This window comes from Dama dama, chromosome 5 (assembly GCF_033118175.1).
Source record: "Dama dama isolate Ldn47 chromosome 5, ASM3311817v1, whole genome shotgun sequence".
NCBI lineage: Eukaryota > Metazoa > Chordata > Mammalia > Artiodactyla > Cervidae > Dama > Dama dama.
The window spans coordinates 49,799,535-49,824,759 of NC_083685.1; positions in this window are offsets into that span (position 1 = coordinate 49,799,535).

Sequence of the window (25,225 nt, forward strand, 5' to 3'; positions counted from 1 at the left end):
GAAATGCACAAATACCTGAAGACTAAACTTCATGCTACTAAAAACAATGGGCCAATGAAGAAATTAAAATAGAAATCAGAAAATACTTCAAGACAAATGAAAATGCAAACACAAATTTCTAGAATCAGTGGGATGCAGTAAAATCAGTTAGAAAAGGTAAATTGATATTAATAAAGACCTACTATTAAACTATTTTCTCATTCCATACACAAAAATAAATTTAAAATGAATTAGAGACCTAAAGGTAAGACCAGAAATCATGGAACTAGCAGAAAGGCAGAATACCCTTTGACATAGATTTTAGCTATATTTTCTGGATCTGTCTCATAAGACAAAAGACAGAAGCAAAAACAATCAAATGAGACCTAATTACTCTCAAAAGCTTTTGTAGAGCCAAAAAAAAAAAAAAAAAAAAAATCAACAACAAGAAAATATAACCTACTGAGAGGGAAGAAATATTTGCAAATTATATGACAAGAAGCTGTTAATAACCAAATAACATAAACAGCCTGTACAACTCAAGATCAAAAAACAAAACAAAACAATTCAATGAAGGAATGAACAGAAGTTCTGAATAGATATTTTCGAAAGGAGATATATAGATCGCCAACCACCATATGGAAAGATTTTCAATATCACTAATCATCAGAGAAACTCAAATAAAAATCACAATGAGATACCCACTCATACCTGTCAGAGTGGCTATCAACAAAAGTCTACAGTGGAGAAAGGGGAATCCTATTACACTCTTGGTGGCAATATAAATCGGTGAGACACTGTGGAAAACATTATGCAGGTTCCTCAAAAAGCTAAACCTAGAACTACCATATGATCCAGTAATACCACTCCTAGGTGTATATCTAAAGAAAACAAAAACATCAGTTTGAAAGTACACATTCACCCAATGTTCATAGCAGCATCATTTACAAAAATGAAGATATGGAAGCAAACTAAGAGTCCATCAACAGGTGAATGGATAAAAAAGATGTGTTTTATTTACTTCTCTATCTATCTATAACATATGTAACCTATCTACAGACTTACACAGACACACACACACACACACACACACACACGATGGACTATTACTTAGCCATAAAAGAGAATGAAATTTTGCCATTTGCAACAACATGGATGGATCTGAAAGGAATCATGTGTAGTAAAATAATCAGATAGAGAAAGACAAACACTACATATTACCACTTATATATGAAACTTAAAAAAAAAATAAATGAATGAATATAACAAAACAGAAGGAGATTCATGATACAGAGAAGAAAGTAGTGGTTACCAGAGGGGACGGGGAAGAGGTAAGGGCAATATAAACCTAGAGTATTAAGAGGTATAGTATACTATACATAAAATCAATAAGATACATGGATATATCTTTAAGCATAGGGAATACAGACCACAGTCTTGTGGTGAAGGGGCTTGCATAACTCAAAGAAACCATGAGCCACACCATGCTGGGCCACCAAGATGGACAGGTTATAGTGATGAGTTCTGACAAAACATGATCCACTTGAGAAGGAAATGGCAACCCACTCCAGTATCCTTTCCTAGAGAACCCCATGAACAGTATGAAAAAGCAAAAAGATATGAGGCTGGAAGATAAGCCCCTAGGTTGGAAGGTGTCCAATATGCTACTGGGATAGAGAGGATGGCAATTATGAATAACTCCAGAAAGAATGAAGTGGCTAGGTCAAAGAGGAAATGACGCTCTGTTGTGGATGTGTCTGATGGCGAAAGTAAAGTCCATTGCTGTAAAGAACAATATTACATAGAAACCTAAAATGTTAGGTGCATGAATCAGAGTAAATTAGACATGGTCAAGCAGGAGACGGCAAGACTGAAAATCGACATTTTAGGAATCAGTGAACTAAAATGGATGGGAGTGGGCAGATTTAATTCAGATGACAATTACATCTACTACTGTGGGCAAGGATTCCTTAGAAAACATGAAGTAGCTCTCATAGCCAACAAAAGAGTCTTAAATGCAGTACTTGTGCGCAATCTCTAAAATGACAGAATGATTTTGGTTCGTTTGCAAGGCAAATCTTTTAACATCACAGTATCCCAAGTCTATGCCCCAACCGCTGATGTCAAAGAAGCTGAAGTTAACCAATTCTATAAAGACATATAACACCTTCTAGAACTAACACCAAAAAGGATGTCCTTTTCATTATAGGAGATGGGAATGCAAAAGTAGGCAGTCAAGAGATACCTGGAATAAAAAGCAAGTTTAGCCTTGAAGTACAAAATGAAGCAGAGCAAACACTAACAGTTTTATCAAGATAACATAACAGTAAGAGCAAATACATTTTTCCAACAACCAAAGCGATGACTCTACACATGGATATCACCAGATGATCAATACTGAAATCAGACTGACCATATTCTTTGCAGCCAAAGATGGAGAAGCTCTATACAGTCATTAAATACTGTAGAGCTGACTGTGGCTCAGATCATGAACTCCTTATTGCAAAATTCAGGCTTAAATTGAAGAAAGTAGAGAAAACATTAAAATCCCTTATGATTATACAGTGGAGCTGATGAAGACTCAAGAGATTAGATCTGGTAGAAAAAGTGCCTGAAGAACTATGGATGGAGGTTCATAACATTGTACAGGAGGTCAGTGACCACAAGCATCCCAAAGGAAAAGAAATGCCAAAAGGCAAAACAGTTGTCTGAGGAGGCCTTGCAAATATCTGTGAAAAGAAGAGATGCAAAAAGCTTACAGGAAAGGGAAAGATATACCCATCTTAAAGCAGAGTTCCAGAGAATAGCAAGGAGAGAGTAAAAAAAAGCCCTCTAAAGGGAATAATGCAAAGAAATAGAGGAAAACAATAGAATGAGAAAGACCAGAGATTTCTTCAAGAAAATTGGGGCTATCAAGGGTACATTTCATGCAAGGATGGGCATGATAAGGGACAAAAATGATAAAGACCTAACAGAAACAGATGAGGTTAAGAAGAGGTGGTGAGAACACACAGATGAACTATACAAGAAATGTCTTAATGGCTCAGTTAACCATAATGGTGTGATCACTCACCCAGAGCCAGACATCCTGGAAGGTGAAGTCAAGTGGGTCTTAGGAAGCATTACTACAAACAAAGCTAGTGGAGGTGATGGAATTCCAGCTGAGCTGCTTCAAATCCTAAAGGATGATGCTGTTAAAGTGCTGCACTCAATATGTCAGCAAATTTGGAAAAATCAGCAGTGCCATAGGACTGGAAAAGTCAGTTTCCAATCCAACCAAAAGAAGGGCAATGCTTAAGCTTGTTCAAACTATTGTACAGGTGTGTTCATTTCACATGCTAGTAAAGTTATGCTCAGAATCCTTAAAGCTAAGTTTCAGCAGTACATGAACCAAGAATTTTAACATGGGCAAGCTGGGTTTTGAAGAGGCAAGGGAAGCAGAGATCAAATTACCAACATTAGTTGGATCATGGAGAAAGAAAAATGCCTACTTCTGTTTCATTGACTATGCTAAAGACTTTGACTGTGTGGGTCACAACAAACTGGAAAATTCTTAAAGTGATGGGAGTACCAGACCACCTTACCTGTCTCCTAAAACACCTGTATGTGGGTTAAGAAGCAACAGAATCAGACGTGGATGAACAACTGACTGGTAAAACTAGGAAAGGATTATGACAAAGATGTATATTATCATCCTACATATCTAACTTCTATGCAGAGTACATCAATCAAAATATTTGGCTGGATGAATCACAAGTTGGAATCATGATTGCCAGGAGAAATATCAACAGCCTCAGACATGCAGATGATGCCACTCTGATAGCAGAATATGTAAAGGAACTAAAGAGACTCTTGATGAGAATGAAACAGAAGAGTGAAAAAGCTTTCTTAAAACAACATTAAAAAGCCTAAAACCATGACATCTAGTCCCATTAGTTTATGGCAAATAGAAAGGAAAAAATTGGAAGCAGTGATAGATTTTGTGTTCTTGGGCTCCAGAATTACTGTGGATGGTGACTGCAGCCATGAAATTAAAAGATGCTTGCTCTTTGGAAGGAAAGCTGTGACAAAACTAGACAGTGTTACTTAAAAAGGGAGAAGTCATTTAGCCAACAAAGCCGTGTATAGTCAAAGCCATGGTTTTTCCAGTAGTCATATACAGATATGAGAGTTGGTCCACAAAGAAGTCTGAGCACTGAAGAATTGATGCTTTCAAATTGTGGTGCTGGAGAAGACTCATGAGAGTCCTTTGGACTGCCAGGATAAAATCAGTCAATCCTGAAGGAAATCAACCCTGAATATGCACTGGAAGGACTGTTGCTGAAGTTGAGGCTCCTATACTTCAGCCACCTGTTGCAAAGAGCCAACTCATTGGAAAAGACCCCGATGTTGGGAAAGATTGAAGGCAAAGGTGGAGCAAAAGGGGGCAAAAGAAGAGATGGCTATATAGCATCACCAACTCAATGATCATGAACTTGGGCAAACTCAAGAAGATAGTGTACAGAAAAGCCTGGCATACTACAGTCCACAAGGTTCTCAAAGAGTCAAACACAATTTAGCAACTGAACAATAATAATAGTGAATATTGTCAATATTTGAAAATTTTAAGTATTGTACAATCTATATAAATACCAAATCACTCTTCTTTACATCTAACACTAAAATAGTATTGTAAATCAACTACATTTTGGTTTAAAAATTAGTATAAGCATACAATGAAATATCATTCAGTAAGAAAAAGGAAGAAATTTATTATATATGCTACAATGTATATTAACTTAAAACATTACTTTGGAAGCCACATATGGTATGATTCTTTCATATGAAACACGCAGGAAAAACAAATGTATAGAGACACAAAGCAGACCATTGTTTTCCAAGGTCTCTGAGAGGGACTGGAGGTTGACTGCCTCTAGTGGCAGGGGGATAATTTCTGGAGTGAAGGATATGCTCTAAAATTAGATTATGGTGGGGCTTCCCTGGTGGCTCAGATGGTAAAGAGTCTGTCTGCAATGCAGGAGACCCAGGAAGATCCCCTGGAGAAGGAAATGACAACCCACTCCAGTACTCTTGCCTGGAAAATCCCATGGATGGAGGAGACTTGTAGGCTACAGTCCATGGGGTTGCAAAGAGTTGGACACAACTGAGCAACTTCACTTTCAAAGCTTGCACAACTCCATAAATTTAGTAAAAATATTTTACTCTACACTTTAAATGGGTAAATGTTGTTTTCCTTAAATTATCCCACAAAAATCTGTAAAGAAAACTGAGTTTTCAAAGTCTGAATGACTTAGGAATCATTTAAAAATAGGTTTTCAAAAAAATAAAAATAGGTTTTCATAACATCTCCATATTAAGAGAACGTATCCAAAATAGTTTTTTTTTTCTTTAGTGACCTCAATTGTCATTAAGAATATAATGCAAAGTAAATAATCTAGAGATCTTATAAATTAAAATTCTAGAAAACTTTCACTTCTGTGATTTAATTTATAAATGTTCCCAACCCTAATACACTATCTCCTTCTTTCATAAAAACAAACAAACAAAAAACCAAAAAATAATATAAGACTCAATAGTGGTGATTTCACCAAGGTCATAAATTCTAAGGGTTATTTAGAATCTGAACCTAACACCAAGTTTATTTGTATTTGTACTCAAACTCCTGTTTACACTACAGAACTAACTTTCTGAAAAATTAAAGGAGGTAAAGGAGTAAAGAAGGGAGTATTTCAGTGAAATTCCTTTTACCCCTTTCTGATTTCCCAAAATACAATTTACAGTTTTGTTTATGTTCTTTTTAAATAGGATTTATCAATACTTATTTATAAAGTTGCACAAACTGTTATACAAATTCCTTGAAAAATATGGAAAAGAGATTAGTGGCTCAAGAGTCCCTTAGAGAGCAAGGAAATCAAACCAGTCAATCCTAAAGGAAATCAATCCTGAATAGTTGCTGGAAAGACTGATACTGAAGCTGAAGCTCCAATATTTTGGCCACCTGATGCAAAGATCATTGTAAAAGATCCCGATGCTGGAACAGACTGGGGACAGGATGAGGAGGGGGCAACAGAAGATGAGATGGTTGGATGGCATCACAGACAGTGGACATGAGTTTGAGCATGCTCCATGAGATAGTGAAGGACAGGGAAGCCTGGCATGCTGCAGTTCATGGGGTCGCAAAGAGTCAGACACAACTTAGTGACTGAACAACAACAATAAAAGTTATACAAACTGTTTGAAAATATGGGTAAAGGCAGAAAAGAAAAGAAAAAAAAAGATATAATCACAAAACCATACTTCATGAAATTTAAGCAGCTTTAATGTTGACAGCTTTGTGATTTTACCAGAAGGTGCTAAGGAAGATTCTCACACATCTATGTCATGACTCCAACTGGCTGGCTGTGATTATAAAATCCCATTGAATATAAAATGCATCTATGATTTAGAGAGGTTAAAATATGCATTTCATAGACTTTTTTGTAGATTTATTTCCTGGTCTCATATTTCTCTTTCTTCCTAGATACTTATAAATATGTACATACATAAACATCAAAATATAAACATATATAGCATACATTTCATAAATATTTTCCAATTTTATTAAATAGTTTTCTAAATCCTTGTACTATATATGTATAATATTTCATTTTTAGGTGTATTATAATAGATCTAACCTTTCTGCAAATTTAAGAAATTTGGAGACTGTCTTCCTTCATTCTTACTAAATTACACTTATGTATCTTTGAGCAAAATATTTTCATACATTTTTAGTTCCTGAAGAATGAGTTGTTACAATTACTGGGTCAAAGGCAAAAATTGTTTGTGACTTTTGATACAAATTCCTATTTTTCATCGAAAAACTTTGAATTGAAATATAAACTAATATGACTAAGCAAGAGATTCCAGAAGGCTTTTATCTGTATGTCTATTATGGATGTATACAAACTATTTAATCATTATATAGAAATACACAACTTTGTATATGTAAACTGTAGAAGAGTGTTTTCTTTTTACCTGCAGGCCTAAAATTATTAGACATCTTGCATAGATAGTTTTCACTTTTTAAAAAAATTTCCAATTTGATCTCCAGCCAACCTCTCTGTCTCTCTCTAAACATACCCATACAAGCACACACACACATACACACACACTGGAAGGAAAAGAAATACCGAGGAAACAGTAAAAGTCAAAGCATGTAAGAACCTTATATTTACTGTTAAATATGTATTGTGAGTGAGTGAAAGTTGCTCAGTCCTGTATGACTATTTCCAATCCAATGGACTGTAGCCTGCCAGACTCCTCTGTCCATGGGATTCTTTAGGCAAGAATACTGGAGGGGGTGGCCATGCCCTTCTCCATGGGATATTCCCAATCCAGTGATCAAACTTGGCTTTTCCACATTGCTGGCAGATTCTTCATCATCTGAGCTACCAGGAAAGCTTAGATATGTATTTGTATATCCATATTTCTGGAGTTTTATAAGTATTACAGAAAACACAGAAAGTATTTATAGCATATTTAATAATCTTCCTAAATTATTAACATGGTAATCATATTGTGCAACTTAAATAATCAATTCCACATCTTCATTCTTTGGATTCTTATCACATTCTAATATTTTACACATTGGGCTTCCCTGGTGGCTCAGTGGTAAAGAATCCATCTGCCAGTGCAGGAGCCATAGAAGACATGGATTGGATCCCTGGATTTGGAAGATCCCCTGGAGAAGGAATGGCAACCCATTCCAGTGTTTTTGCCTGGAAAAGAATTCCCTGAACAGAGGACCCTGTCATGCTACAGTCCATGGGATCGCAAGGACTCAGACACAACTTAGCAACTAAACAAAATTTTACATATTTTGGGTATCATGATGAATGACATAGGGCTATTCTTTTGGAGATTTATTGTGAGGAGAAATTGCTAAACATTTTTCTTTTAAGTTATTTATGTAGTACTAGGTACTATGAGAAAAATGAAAGACTGTAGGTAAATGAAGTTGGAGTGGTTGACAAGGGACAGATCATATAGAAACAATTGAGAGGTTTTTTGTTTTGTTTTCTAAAACAAATCCATTGGAAGGTTTTAGCAGGGGGATGACTGCTTCACATGTTACAATCAGGACCCAGGCTGCCTTATGGGGCAGGAGTGGAGAGAAGAGGGCCAATAGTTCAGAGGCTGGTGGTGGTCTCGGTAATGTGAAAGTGGCTGGTGTTTAGACTTTATTAGTTTTAAGATGGAGAGACATAACCAGAGAGGCTTGGGAGGTGGAACCAACAGAACATACTGTTTGCAGTTATAATTGTAACTAAAATTTTCCATGGCTCCTTGTAAGTTTCAAGATGCAGCGTATTGTGCCGCACAAGCACACTTTATTATCTATCCTAACAGTTTCAGGCCCCATTTTGCCCTGCTCCCAGTGTGTTTTCCTATTTCCCAAGAACTGTTTACTTGAGCACACAATCTTTTTCTCACCTAATACCTAAATGACTTGTTTCCACTGCCCTCGATGTCCTTTAAGAAACTGCAAATTACTATCACCTCTTAGAAATCTAATAATTCTGCTAAAATCTCCTATAGGGTCACCAGCTCTGGGCTTGCCATTATCCTCCCAATGCCTGTATCAGAGCAGTAATCATACAATACTATTTACACACTAAAATCTGTAAGGTTACTGTATAATGTACCCTACAAACCAGGACACTTTTCAGAATGAAAAAAGTTGTTATCAATAATTATACCAAGACAAGCATAAACCAGTGATGTTTCATCTAAACTTCATAAACCACAAATATATTAGATAGTCATGATAGCATAAATTTTTAAATATTTATTAAGCATTGTCACTTCATAAACTAACATAGCTAGTCATTGATCAGTAACAGATATAACTAATTTTTTAATTTTTTTAACTAATTCATAACTATCAGAAATAGATTATTTCCTTTCCATATCAAAATTAACTATTTGCCAAAAAACCTTATGCCCAGAGTATTTGGTAAAAGGAATATGACTAAATCTATCAATCATTCTGTGTTGGCAATTAATATTTTTTCTGTACCTATAATATTTATAAAGTAAGAGAATAAATGTTACACGTATCATTATAACAATTTGATATATAGTCATAGTTTCTCAGTTTTGTTTTTAAATTGTAGACTCTTTTTCTCATCACAGGTAACATCTTTAAAAATGTGAAACTCTATGACCCACCTCCCAGAATATTGGAAATAAAAGCAAAACTAAACAAATGGGACCTAATGAAACTTAAAAGCTTTTGCACTACAAAGGAAACTATAAGTAAGGTGAAAAGACAGCCCTCAGATTGGGAGAAAATAATAGCAAATGAAGAAACAGACAAAGGATTAATCTCAAAAATATACAAGCAACTCCTGCAGCTCAATTCCAGAAAAATAAATGACCCAATCAAAAAATGGGCCAAAGAACTAAACAGACATTTCTCCAAAGAAGACATCAAGATGGCTAACAAACACATGAAAAGATGCTCAACATCACTCATTATTAGAGAAATGCAAATCAAAACCACAATCAGGTACCATTACACGCCAGTCAGGATGGCTGCTATCCAAAAGTCTACAAGCAATAAATGCTGGAGAGGGTGTGGAGAAAAGGGAACCCTCTTACACTGTTGGTGGGAATGCAAACTAGTACAGCCGCTATGGAGAACAGTGTGGAGATTCCTTAAAAAACTGGAAATAGAACTGCCATATGACCCAGCAATCCCACTTCTGGGCATACACACTGAGGAAACCAGATCTGAAAGAGACACGTGCACCCCAATGTTCATCGCAGCACTGTTTATAATAGCCAGGACATGGAAGCAACCTAGATGCCCATCAGCAGATGAATGGATAAGGAAGCTGTGGTACATATACACCATGGAATATTACTCAGCCATTAAAAAGAATTCATTTGAACCAGTCCTAAGGAGATGGATGAAGCTGGAGCCCCTTATACAGAGTGAAGTTAGCCAGAAAGATAAAGAACATTACAGCATACTGACACATGTATATGGAATTTAGAAAGGTGATAACGATAACCCTATATGCAGAACAGAAAAAGAGACACAGAAATACAGAACAGACTTTTGAACTTTGTGGGAGAATGTGAGGGTGGGATATTTCAAAAGAACAGCATGTATACTATCTATGGTGAAACAGATCACCAGCCCAGGAGGGATGCACGAGACAAGTGCTCCGGCCTGGTGCACTGGGAAGACCCAGAGGAATCGGGTGGAGAGGGAGGTGGGAGGGGGGATCGGGATTGGGAATACATGTAAATCCATGGCTGATTCATATCAATGTATGACAAAACCCACTGGAAAAAAATAATAATAATAATAAAAAAAAAAAAGAAAAAAAGGCCCACTTTTTGAATTGCTTCCCATTGGAGCCACTGTAAACACATGCAGTGATGGAAGGGAACATCTGACACGCTCAAAACTACAGTCCTGAGTTAAACAAATCTTATGAGAAGTCTTGTTATTTATGCATCACATATCTATTAATTTATTTATACATTAAACCATGTTCCAGAAGATTTAAATTTGAAAAAGATAAAAAAATATGTAAAAATAATATATATCTAATTTGTGGCCCTAGCAATAGCCTGACTTAAAATAACTTACAGAATAAATCACATAAGTTGTTTTTAGAGTTGGATATTTGCAGATATTTGTTAGTGCTAATGGTTTTGCATGTCTGTATGTGTACAGTGTGTATAAGTGTTTGCATGCTGGTCAATCTGAGATTGACAATATGATATTATGCACAGTCCTGTCATATCTGACTCACAGATATGTTTATCATATCAAGGACTTAATAAACTTATACTTGAAGTGAAAGATCTTGGGTTATAAATAATATAATTATAGTAATATATTAAATAAATGTTTATTGTATTCAACTGATTCTAGAAAGAAAAATAAAGCAGTGCCATAATTTAGAATCATTTTGTTTAGGACAAAATTGAAGTAGGTTAACATCTTACATATGTGTCTTGGTATGACAAAGAATTAAAAAATTACCAAGTGTTAATAATTCTGATCCTGCATATTATTTCTAAGTCTTATAATAAGTAAAAATATGCAATAAAACTTTAAAAGTATTTACCTGTGTTCCCAGATTCTCCAACTTTATGGAGATTTTAGTGGTTGAAGATAAAATTTCTAAAGTTTTAAGTTATCTAAAATTTATATACCATATTTATTCCTAATGAGTATTACTAAAATGTATATCATTCTATGATAAATTTCCTTGATTTATTTAATCAAAAATTTATCATGAATGACAGAATCAAATACTTCCATGTATTTTATTGGACATGTCTCTTGGTATTACACTTGATTATATTAATATTTATCTCATAATAATTTAATTAAGCTGCCAGAAAAGTGTCTTATGCTTAAGTTACATGAATTTATTATAATTATACAAAAATTACTAGAAAAATACTAAAGGTAATTTTTTTAACCTTTAAAAGCAGTTGCTTTTCCAAGGACTTCAAATATTATCAATGTTAAATGGTAGCTTTACGCATGCACTGGGAGAAAAGCAAAGTTGTCATGTGTAATTGATTCAAGATTCTGGTTGATTATACTATTGCTAGGTTTAATTATATATCTGATGAGTAAAATTACTGGAAAATATTCTCTATAGAATGTGTGAAAAATTCTTCATTGCAATGAGTCTATTATTTATGTTGCATAAATTCATGGTGAGGAAAAGTAATAAACCAACATTTTCAAAAAGAGTGCAGTAATATCAGCATTTTACTTAGCTCATCTAATTTTTATCAATTTATTCTAAAGAAATGGTTTTTCTAAAATCCATAATTTGTATAATAAACACAGTAGGCAAGTTCTGTGTATATATAAACCAGTGTAGTTTGCTTGGAACTTTAGATATCTCTGAGTGTTGCAGGGGTAGTAGCCACATGGAACACTTTCCACCTATGAGTCCCAGAACTTGAACTGTGAGCAGAAGTGGCTGCTGCCTCTGGTGTATGCCAAGTAGGGATGGGAAAATCTTTTAGTCCTGTTGCTCTGAGGAGAATCCTTATCACCACACTCTATATCCTTAGACTCTGATTTTTAAGATTCTTAAAAAATATATACTATACATTGTTTCTTTCATGTTTTATGCTGTATTTTCCTTTGTCATCTCAAATTGGGCTGAGTTTTGATTAAAGAAATGATGGAAAATTGGTTACATAGAACTATAAATGATCTACTTTCTACTTGAAATATTGTGTGTGCACATACATATATATGAGAGAGAAAGAGGGAGAGAAATGTGATTTGGACAGGAAGTATTGGCTTAGTCTACCATCATTATTTACCTGTTGCCACAGACATAGACTGGGCTTCCCCAGTGGCTCAGCAGTAAAAGAATCTGCCTGCATTGCAGGAGATGTGGGTTTGATCCCTAGGTGAGGACAATCCCCTGGAAGAGGTCATGGCAACCCACTCCAGTATTCTGGCCTGGAGAATCTTAGGGACAGAGGAGATTGGCAGGCTGCAGTCCATAGGACTGCAGAGAGTCAGACATGACTGAAGCTGTTGAGCAAACATACCTGCACAGACATGGACATGTAGTTTAGCTACATAAACACAAACATACACACATTCACATGTAGATGTGAATAATCAAAGACACAGATAGAGTAATATCTGTCAATAACATTTATCAACTACTAGCATATCATCAACAGAAAGAATTTCCTTAAGTGCCCAATGTGTTGACTGGTGAAGCTCCAGTTATTTCTCCTGTCTATACTGTAAATTACACTGTTAATAAAATGAATTGTTTAAAATTTTTACTAACAAATACATACTGGATCTCTACATAAGAGCCTCAATAACAAAAATTAAATTTTAAGCTTTCAAGGGAATTATAATTAAGCTTTATAAATAAAAACTTGCCTATTAAAAAGTGAGTATGATAATGGAGGTTTGCAACTGAATTTCCAATGAGTGCTACTAAGGAATCTTCTGAAGGGCTTGAAATTAGGGAGCAAAGAGAGAAAGAATATCTCCTTAGAATGTGAAGGGTTTGAGCTGGACGAAACTATAGCAGTGAGTGTTTGAGATATTTTTTAAATGACTATATAAAAGCAGTACATTAGTAAACTATCTCTTTATTAGTTAAGTCTAATTTTGATTATAATACAGTGTCCCCCAATCTTAAAATATGGAATGGTCAGGTAAATAATTATGTTCATGCCCACTTGTATATTCAAGGCAACTGACATTCAGGAAGCTGTGTGACTTTCCCGGTGTGGAACAGCCACTCTCTTCTCTGGAAGCTACCAAGCATCTAAGAAGCAGAGTAGCATAGGGGCTGAGAGCATAGACTTTGGAGCCAGCCTCTTGAGTTAGCATTTCTGTGTCTCCCTCATAAACTGGAGGCATCTCTGTGAGTTACTTAAACACTATGACTTAGCTTTCTCACAAGGGAAAGGCACTAAGAGTGCCTAATCACAGGGTTGTAATAAGGAATAAATACTATGAATTAATATATGTAAAAGAGTACAATACATGTGATTGTATCACAATTAGCTAATGAGACCTAGATCTTAGGCCCAAATGATAGTCTACTTTTATACTACTTCTACCACAGGAGAGCTTTGCATTATTACTTCCTCTGAGTTATCAGTAATCAATCCTCAGTTCCTTGGTCTTAGTGAAAGTGTATATCTGACAGGTCCCTTCTCTGCTTAAAAGATATTACTCTCAATGTATACCTCACTCCCTTAGTTCCTGGTAACTCTAAGTTTGTTATCTGTGACTCTATTTCTATTTTGTCATTTCATTTCTACCTTTTTTTTCCCCTTTCACAGAAATATCATGATATTTGTCTTTCTCTGACTTTCTTTACTCAGTATGACAATCTCTAGGCCCATCCATGTGCTGCAAAATCACATATACAAACTATTGTATATAAAATAGATAACTAATAAGGACCTACTGTATAGCACAGAGAACTCTACTCAATAGTCTCTAATGGCCTATATGGGTGAAGAGTATTAAAAAGGCTTGATATATGTATAATACATAGCCAACTCACTTTGCTATACACCTGAAACTGATACAACACTGTAAATCAACTATATTTCAATAAAAAATTTTTTTAAAAAGATTTTGCTCTGACACTGAGTCTACATCTTTTCATCCATTAATCTCAAACACTTGTTTTGTTGTTGTTTTTGCTGTAGTTTTCTACCCTTGACCTAGAACATGTATATTTTGTTTGTTTGTTTCTACCCATGGCTTCCCAGGTGGCGCCAGTGGTAAAGAACCCACCTACCAATTCAGGAGACATAAGAGACAAAGGTTCAACACCTGGGGCGGTAAGAGCCCTTGGAGAAGGAAATGGCAACCTATTCCAGTATTCTTGTCTGAAAATTCCCATCACAGAGGAGCCTGGCAGACTACAATCCAAAGAGTTGTGAAGACTCGGACACAACTGAACACCCTTAATACATCCCACTTCTTTTCTACTGACTCAGCAACTTCTTACTTGTTCCCAATCTGCATGTTATCACCTCCACCATGCCGTCTTTAATCCATCTGATCCACGTGGATCTTCTTTGGGTGCTAGTATTTTGCATTCTTATAAGTCTGCATGCAAGTCATACAAATTTCCAGTGTACTTTTTTTGGCTTTTTCTACAATACTGTAAACTTGTTCAGGGTTTAGTTTCTTTTTATTTGAAGCGTGTGTGTGTGTGTGTGTGTGTGTGTGTGTGTGTGTGTGTGCGCGTGCGCACACGTGTGTCTCTCTGTGTGTATTTTATGACAAATTCCTGTAAGGGCTTAGCACAGACTTGGTTTTTGTTGTAATTCTTTTATCTCTGTATTTATGTGTTTTACTTGTTGAAAACATAACCTCAAGGAGAATAAAGCAACTTGTTCTATAGAAAGCTGCCACATGAGTACAGTGTAATCTTAGCTTGTGCTATATAGTGAAGTTAATGGTGTTTGGAGTCAAAGGACCTAGCTGTACCATTTATTAAATATATAACATTGTAAATATCCCTTAAACTTTTGATTGGTTAGTTTTCTGTGATTGTGGTTTTCAGTCTGTCTGCCCTCTGATGGAGAAAGATAAGAGGTTTATGGAAGTTTCCTATGATTGAGGGGGAAACTGGGTCTTGTTCTGATGGGCAGGGCCATGCTCAGTAAATCTTTAATCCAATTTTCTGTTGATGGGTGGACCTGTGTTCCCTCCTGCTATTTACCTAGGGCCAAACTACGGTGGAGGTAATGAGGATAATGGTGACCTCCCTCAAAAAATCCCATGCATGCACTGCTACAGTCCATGCCCCAACCCCACACCTTCACGGGATGATTCCCCTGTGGGGTCACTATTCCTTTCTCCTGGGTCCTGGTGCACAGGTTCTGTTGCGCCTGCCAAGAATCTATTTCCCAGTTCTATGCAAGTTCTGGCAGCTCCATGGTAGGGTCAATGGCGATCTCCTCCAAGAGGACTTATGCAATATCCACACCCAGAACTCCTGTCCCTGCGGCAGACCACTGCCAACCTGTACCTCCACAGGCGAGGCTCAAACACAGTTCTGTCTCACTTTCTGTAGGGTCCCTGGGTCCTGGTGTGCACAAGGTTTGTTTGAGCCTTTTGAGCATCTCTTATGGGAATGGGGTTTGATTCGAAATGCAAATTTGCCCCTCCTACCATCTGGCTGAGACTTCTCCTTTGCCCTTGGATGTGGGGTATCCCCTCACAGTGCTCCAGTGCCTACCATCTTACTGGGGTTTCTCTGACCTTGGACGTAGGGTATCTCAGAGTCACATCCACAGAACTAACTGATCTAATCACATGGACCACAGCCTTGTCTAACTCAATGAAACTATGACACGTGCCATGTAGGGCCTCCCAAGATGGACGGGTCACGGTGGAGAGTTCTGACAAAATGTGGTCCACTGGAGAAGGGAATGTCAAACCACTTCAGTATTCTTGCCTTGAGAACCCCATGAACAGTATGAAAAGGCAAAAAGAAAAGACGCTGAAAGATGAACTCCCCAGGTTGGTAGGTGCCCAATATGCTACTGGAGAACAGTGGGAAAATAATTCCAAAAATAATGAAGAGATGGAGACAAAGCAAAAACACCACCCAGTTGTGGATATGACTGGTGATGGAAGCAGGGTCCAATGCTATAAGAGCAATATTGGATAGGAACCTGGAATGTTAGCAAAAACACCACCCAGCTGTGGATATGACTGGTGATGGAAGCAGGGTCCAATGCTATAATAGCAATATTGGACAGGAACCTGGAATGTTAGGTCCATATATCAAGGCAAATTGGAAGTGATCAAACAGGAAATAGCAAGTGTGATCATTGGTATTTTAGGAATCAGTGAACTAAAATGGACTGGAATGGGTGAATTTAACTCAAATGACCACTATATCTACTACTGTGGGCAAGAATCCCTTAGAAGAAATGGAGTAGCCATCATAGTCAACAAAAGAGTCCTAAATGCAGTACTTGGGTGCAGGCTCAAAAACAACAGAATGATCTCTGTTTGTTTCCAAGGCAAACCATTCGATATCATGGTAATCCAAGTCTATGGCCCAACCAGTAATGCTGAGGAAGCTGAAGTTGAACGGTTCTATGAAGACCTATAAGACCTTCTAGAATTAACAACCAAAAAAGATGTCCTTCTCATTATAGAGGACTGGAATGCAAAAGTAGGAAGTCAAGAAACACCTGGAGTAACAGGCAAAATTGGCCTTGGAGTACAGAATGAAGCAGGGCAAAGGATAAAAGAGTTTCAGCCAAGAGAATGCGCTGGTCATAGCAAACACCCTCTTCCAACAACACAAGAGAAGACTCCACACAAGGACATCACCAGACGGCCAACACCAAAATCAGATTGATTATATTCTTTGCATCAAACGATGGAGAAGCTCTATACAGTCAGCAAAAACAGGAATGGGATCTGACTGTGGTTCAGATCATGAACTCCTCATTGCCAAATTCAGACTTAAATTGAAGAAAGTAGGGAAAACCACTAGACCATTCAGGTATGACCTAAATCAAATGCCTTATTATTATACAGTGGAAGTGAGAAATAGATTTAAGGGATTAGATCTGATAGACAGAGTGCCTGAGGAACTATGGAGGGAGGTTCGTGACACTGTACAGGAGACAGGGATCAAGACCATTCGCAAGAAAAAGAAATGCAAAAAAGCATAATGGCTGTCTGAGGAGCCCTTACAAATAGCTGTGAAAAGAAGAGAAGTGAAAAGCAAAGGAGAAAAGGAAAGATATACCCATTTCAATGTAGAGTTCCAAAGAATAGCAAGGAGAGATAAGAAAGCCTGCCTCAGTGATCAATGCAGAGAAATAGAGAAAAACAATAGAATGGGAAAGACTAGAGATCTCTTCAAGAAAATTACAGATACCAAGGGAACATTTCATGCAAAGATGGACTCAATAAAGGACAGAAATGGTATGAACTTAACAGAAGCAGAAGAAATTAAGAACAGATGGTAAGAATACACAGAAGAACTATACAAAAAAAATCTTTATGACCCAGATAACCATGATGGTGTGATCACTCACCTAGAGCCAGACATCTGGAATGTGAAGTCAAGTGGGACTTATGAAGCATCACTATGAACAAAGCCAGTGGATGTGATGGAATTCCAGGTGAGCTATTTCAAATCCTGAAAGATGATGCTGTGAAAGTGCTGCATTCAATATGCCAGCAAATTTCGAAAACTCAGCAGTGGCTACAGGACTGGAAAAGGTCAGTTTTCATTCCAATCCCAAAGAAAAGCAATTCCAAAGAATGCTCAAACTACTGCACAATTGCACTCATCTCACATGCTAGTAAAGTAATGCTCAAAATTCTTCAAGCCAGGCTTCAACAATAGGTGAACCAAGAGCTTCCAGATGTTCAAGCTGGTTTTAGAAAAGGCAGAGGAACCAGAGATCAAATTTCCAAAATCTGCTAGGTCAACAAAAAAGCAAGAGTTCCAGAAAAAAAAAAAAAAAAAAACACATCTATTTCTTCTTTATTGACTATGCCAAAGCTTTTGACTGTGTGGATCACCACAAACTGTGGAAAATTCTGAAAGAGGGGAGTAATGGACCACCTGACCTGCCTCTTGAGAAACCTAAATGCAGGTCAGGAAGCAACAGTTATAGCTGGACATGGAACAACAGACTGGTTCCAAATAGGAAATGGAGTACGTCAAGGCTGTATATTGTCACCCTGCTTATTTAACTTATATGCAGAGTACATCATGAGATATACTGGGCTGGATGAAGCACAAGCTGGAATCAAGATTGCTGGGAGAAATATCAATAACCTCAGATATGCAGATGACACCACCCTTATGGCAGAAAGTGAAGAAGAACTAAAGAGCCTCTTGATGAAAGTGAAAGAGCAGAGTGAAAAAGCTGGCTTAAAACTCAACTTTCAGAAAACTAAAATCATGGCATCCGGTCCCATCACTTCATGGCAAATAGATGGGGAAACAGTAGAAACAGTGACAGACTTTTATTTTTGGGGACTACAAAATCACTGCAGATGGTGACTGCAGCCATGAAATTAAAAGACATTTACTCCTTGGAAGAATAGTTATGACCAACTTAGACAGCATATTAAAAAGCAGAGACATTACTTTGCCAGCAAAGGTCTGTCTAGTCAAGGCTATGGTTTTTCCAGTAGTCATGTATGGGTGTGAGAGTTGGACGGTGAAGAAAGCTGAGCGACTGAGAATTGACGCTTTTAAGCTGTGGTGTTGGGAGAAGAGTCTTGAGAACCCCTTGGTCTGCAAGGAAATCCAACCAATCCACCCTAAAGGAAAGCAGTCCTGAATGTTCATTGGAAGGACTGATGTTGAAGCTGAAACTCCAATACTTTGGCCACCTGATACGAAGATCTGACTCACTGGAAAAGACCCTGATGCTGGGAAAGATTGAGGGCAGGAGAGGGATTGGATGACAGAGGATGAGATGGTTGAATGGCATCACTGACTCAATGTACGTGAGTTTGAGTTGGTGATGGACAGGGAGGCCTGGAGTGCTGCAATCCATGAAGTTGCAAAGAGTCAGATACGACTGAGCGACTGAACTGAACGAACTGAAACTTTTGAGCCCCTGATTTTTCCACATGAAATTTAATAAGTACTCTAAAGAGTTAGTACAGAGTAAAACAATAACATGATAAAGCAAATAATGCAGATATTAAGAATTATTTAATACAATTTAATCAAATCCAAAACTTGCTATGAATAATCAACAACATATATTAGTGGCAAAGACAAAACTTAAAGATATCTGTTTTACCAACCTTTTAGATAATATATTTAATTAATATTATTACTTTATTTATCTGCGTTTATCATTACTATTTAATTTACCAACCTATTATAAAGTAATTTAGTTCACAGGAAGATAGAGTATGCTTCCAGAACTGCATATTAAATTATTCACACATTTCATAAATGTAATATGGGCAAATACAAAGTGACACTTTGAAAGGTAATAATAAAATGAAAAGATATACTTCATTGCCAAAAAAAAAGTTCATCATACTTGAAGATAGATATTCTGATATCAGTAATTTGTAAAGCAAACTTTCATTCACATAAAAAACCAATCATTTGCATGCAAATAATTAATGAGATCTAATTTCTAAAGCATAATTATAAAATAGCTGATAAATAACATCCTCATGAAATAACTCTCACAGATGTATATTATAACTACAAATTCTGTAGATTCTCTAGTGGCTTAACATAGACTGAGAACTCATGATATATTCATATTTCCTAGATTCATGGGCAATTTATATTTTCCCATTATATTGTTAACTGGAAGAAAATTCAGCAGCAACATATGTCTAAGTCCACTTTTTAAAATTTGTCTGGCTCTAGTTCCCTACTTTCTACCACATTTCTTTAAAAAAAAAAAAAACAGAAAGATGAACCAACAGTATCAGTAAAAGATTAGTATCTGCATTCTTTCTCTTTTTTAGGTTTTGAGATTTCCTTATTTGCCAACAGAAAAATTATGAATTGAATTAGGTAGCCTATATTGTTGTCACCATTACCCAGGAAAAAACCATATCTTTCTTCCTTAGATCTCAGTTTTCTTAGAACACAGGGTAAATTACAAATATTTTATAATTTAATGTTGATACATTTTTACATAACACTATGGTTTTCAAGAGAAGATTCAAGTAAGATATTCTGCTCCATTCAGAATACCTGTATTATGTAAAGCACTTCTTCACTGCCAGTTATGAATGTTGGAAGTATTATTCTTTTCTCTTGCTGTATAAACCTACGAGTTTCATGTTTACAATTTATGTTGGCCACCACTAAATCTACATGTCAGGCAATTAAAATTTATCCAAATTAAAAACTGAAATGCTTAGGCTATAATGTTCATCAGTGAAATTGAAGTGGGTCTATAGGACACCTTATACTCACCGCCCGAGCCGCTGGATACTGATGGACTCCAGGCAGCAGCCTGTGTGGTCTGAGAGGCTTCAGTGACATTAGCGCCCTGCTCACATCTGTCATCAGACTGCTGATATGCATCTTGGGGCTTCCATACTGTCTCTGATGCATTAGATGCCACAATAACTGCCTGCTGCCCAGTTATGCACAAACTTGAATACTTCCTTTTGCTTTCTAAAAAATTGGTCACACATAATTTTGTCTTACACTCTGGTTTCTGTGGAATTCAGGCTAGAACTGGTGGTGTATCTCATGCTTAAGATCATAGCTTTTGAAATCAAATGGACCTGGAACTATTTCAAGCTGTGCATCTTTTGGGAGTATTACTCAAATTCTTTGAACTTCTTTCCTTTAGGTAAAATGGAAATAACAAGACTTACTTCACAGAAATCTGGCAGGAATTAAGAGGAAAGGATGGGCAAAATTTTAATAGAGTGCCTAACACATACTAGGACTTCCCCTGTGGCTCAGCTGGTAAAGAATCTGCCTGCAGTGCAGGAGACCTGGGTTCAACCCCTGGATTGGGAAGATCCCTTGGAGAAGGGAAAGATTAACCCACTCCAGTATTCTGGCCTAGAAACTTCCATGGACTGTATAGTCCATGGGGGTCGCAAAGAGTCAAACACGACTGAGTGACTTTCACTCACTTTAACATATACTAAGAGCACAATAATTACAATCTAGCTATTTAGGGACCATTGCCAATTACTATTTTGCCTATTTTCTGAGTACTACAGAAAACTGTATTTGGAACACCTGCCAGCTAAATAGAACTGAGAAATTTATTTTTGAGTTTATACTTACATAATGCAATGAATTATTTTAAGGAGAATTTGATTAGAGATGGGAATTTAAAATAGTATATATATGTGTGTGTGTGTGTGTATATATATATATATATATATTTGAAGATAAGAAAATAATTAAAATCATTTAGGAAAAAAGTTTGCAGAATACCTATATATCCTCAAGCAGTGTGTTTGATATTGACCTCACCATATTGTTGTTAAGATTTAATTAGAAAATCCACTTAACGCACTTAATATGGTTTCTGTCATATTACAACTACTTAATACTTATTTTTATTATTAGCATACCTAATAGACTGATACAACTAGGACATTTTATTGCATTCATTCAGTCATGTTTGACTCTTTGCGTCTGTAGCCCACCAAACCTCTCTGTCTATGGAATTTTCCAGGTAAGAATAATGGAATGGGTTGCCATTTCCTACTTTAGAAATTTTATTACTTTGGCTTATTTAATATTTTCAGCATCACTGTTTGTTAAAGTACAAAATTATGAAAAATTAAACAAAAGACTGAGTAGCATGAACCATTTAATGTATAAAATTATTATATAATTTAACATAATAATTTACATGCAAATGATAAATTGCATAAAGATATCCGCTATGGCTAAATGTTTAGTTACCATTAACCAGGCAGTTAATATGTGCCAAGATTTTTGTTTTGCTCTTTATTTGTGCTAATGCTGAAAATGCTAACAAATTCTTGAGAAAGAGATCACCATTAAAAAGCATGTTAGGAAACTGAGGAACAAGAAAATTCAGTTTGATCAAGATCAAATAGTAAATGTTCACACTAGAATGTAACCAAAGCTCTCTGGTTTTAAAGCATATGTGTTTAATCACTATAAAAATATTAAAAAAGAAAAGGAAGGAACGTATAAAAGGGTCAAGTTCACAAGGGAGGAAGGGAGAGAGGAAGGGAAGGAGAAGATGAGAGAAAAGCAAGTAAGTTCAGGCAGCTTAGATTCCGTTTCTGTCATATAAAATTCATTCTGTTCCTAAAAGAGATGATTTCTAGACAAGAAGTCTATTAACCTCTATGGAAATTTAAGTAGGTTACTATTTGACTTTAATTGACTTGGAGTTGTATTTCTATCAATTGATTTATTGCTACTAACATTTGCCCTCTGCCTCTTGCATTCGGTTGAAACCCATTTATTGGGACTTTCTATGTTAAACTCTGAAGATGAATTTGCCTTCATTAAAATTGGTAATTTGGAGTTAATCACAGTTAAAACCTCATAGAGATTATGGGATGTAATTGGAAATAATATTTGACATAAATCGGCAATAAAAATGAAATCTAACTTGTTTCACTAAATGATTACATATGAATTATATACATGAGTTCTGTCATAACTCAGATTGCCTTAGGAGTAAGGACTAATTGTACAGTACATATAATACTTGGCCAAGAACTTCTGACAGCATGTAATCCAGAAGCCACTGCTACCAAACAGGTATTAAACAGAATCTTTCTTTTGGTGATAACATTACTGAATCCTATTTTAAGTAGAAAGTAATTTTTCTCAAATATGTTTTAAAAGATAATATTTTATATACCTACAATTCTTTCTGTAAAGAGAACAAAGAAAAAAAGATATAGAATCCTCACATCAGATAGATAAAGAACAAGAGTAAGCCACAGCTACAGACAGCAGTTTCAAACATACTTATGAGAAAAAAAGTATTTCCATAGAAACAATTGATAAATATTTAAATTCTATACTCCAGTAAAAACATAAGGAAAAGTCAGAGACTCCATTAGTAATTAGAACATTTGAAATAATTGTAAGCATCATATGGTAATGTCATGGGAAAACACATGCTTTCTTAGATCATAATAATCAAAGTGAATTTTACACTGGTAGCTCGATAGAAAAAATGAACCCATTGTGTATCCTTTAGATTTTGTTGTACTTAAGCTTTTGTATATACAGGATATACATACAATATATACAGGATATACAGGATTTTATCAGTTCTAAGAAACATACTTTCTCCAAGTTTCAACATCTCTAGAATTGGAGTGCCCTACCATAATAACTAGCAGTGGTTTTTTCTTTCCCTGTTTTTCCTTTTCTTTCTTTCTCTTTCTTTCTTCCTCCTTCCCTCCCTCCCTTCCTTCCCCTTTTCTTCCCACCCTTCCCTCTCTCTTCTCTTTCTCTCTTTCTTACTAACATATTATGAATGGGCGATATTGAGAGTAGACAGTATAGGAGCAAGGACAGAAGCATGGAGAACATTAAAGGAGTCTATTTGAATAATACTGGAGGAACAGTATCATAATTTGACTTGGTGATAAGTGCTCACATTCTAGTTCTTCTTGGAAAGTGCCATTTAAAAATATGATATACCTCACTATTCATAGATTCCATATTTACAAAATTCCCTACCAACTAAAATTTGTTTGCAGAGGATACTTTTTCCATCATTTGTGGACCTGCTCAGAGCTGCACAAAGTTAGAGTTGCCCAATGTGCATGTTTCCACATGAGGTCAAATTAGGCAATGCTCTGCTTTCTTGTTTCAATTATCATACCATAAACACGTCTTGTTTTCACTATCTTTTTAGTGCCACAGTTACCACATTTTTGAGCTTCTTGCTTGTAATCTTGCTCTCAAATTGGCCACCAAGTGTAGCTCTGAAGGCTACCTAGAGTTCCTAAAGTGCAAGAAGGCTAAGGTATACTTTTTGGAGAAAATAGGAGTATTAGATAAATGATGGCCAGGCATGAGTTTTTGTGCTGTTGGCCCAATTTCAATGTTAATGAATCAATATTAAATAAGATAATATATTAATGAATATATATTAAATAAGATATCTTTAAACAGAAACATACATAAAATCATGTAATTCGTTGATCAGTGGGCAAAAATATGACCAGAGGCTTATAGGAACTTAAATCTGTATCTTCCCTAGAAGCAATGGTTCACTATTTGATAATTAAATGTTTTTGGCAGTTTTACAGGACACGTTACTGCAGAAACAAAAATAAGGGCATTTAATTCACTTCATACATAGTGTGAAAACAAGAGAATAGAGAATAACTGCAATTCTGAACTAACCAACTGAAATTATGGAGTTGTCATTAATGATTATAGAAAAGAATATGGATGACGTTGCTTTCAAGAAAAACAAGAGTTTAGTTTGGGTCATATTTAGAGATCTCTATCACATGGCCAACAGAAGATGATAATAAAGTTATCAACAAATGGGGAGTTTTTGCTAGAGAATACTAGGCTGTAGTTATAAATAGCATATTACTCATCATACAGAATGTATTGCAACTAAAACTAGATAGACTCTAGATGAAATAGTCAAAGAAATGAGTGTAGTTTAAAAAAAAAAAGAGTCAATGATTGAGCCTTGTGGACTTATTAACTTATGATTTCACTGTTAAGAGTGGAGAGAAGAAACACTCAAAAAAGACTAAGATGAAGCCATCAGTGTGACAGAATGAAAACAAACAAAGTCTGATGTCCTAAAAGCCAGGTTTAAAAAAAAATTAAGTTTGTTTTTTTTCTGCTCTTTAAGTGAAGTATAATGATGACATGCAATTGCCGATTACATTTAGCAACTTTATGCTTATTGCTGATCTAGTCAAGAACAGTTTCAGTTGGATGATAGAAGGTAAATCTGATTGGAATGCATTAAAGAGCAGCTGGAAAAAAAGGATACAGAGGCAAATTTTACACACACACACAAAACAAGATCATATCCAGAGAGTAAAAAGAATCAAAGAAGTGTTTTCTGTCCATTTTTTTTTTAAGATGGGACATTATGTTTTCAGACTGATGGAAAACATCTGGAAAAGTTATAAAAAAGTAATGATGATGTAGGAAATAACAAAGAGGTTTGCTGGAACAATGTCAATAAGAAGATGAGGAAGAATGAGATTTAGTATATATGTGAGGGGCTG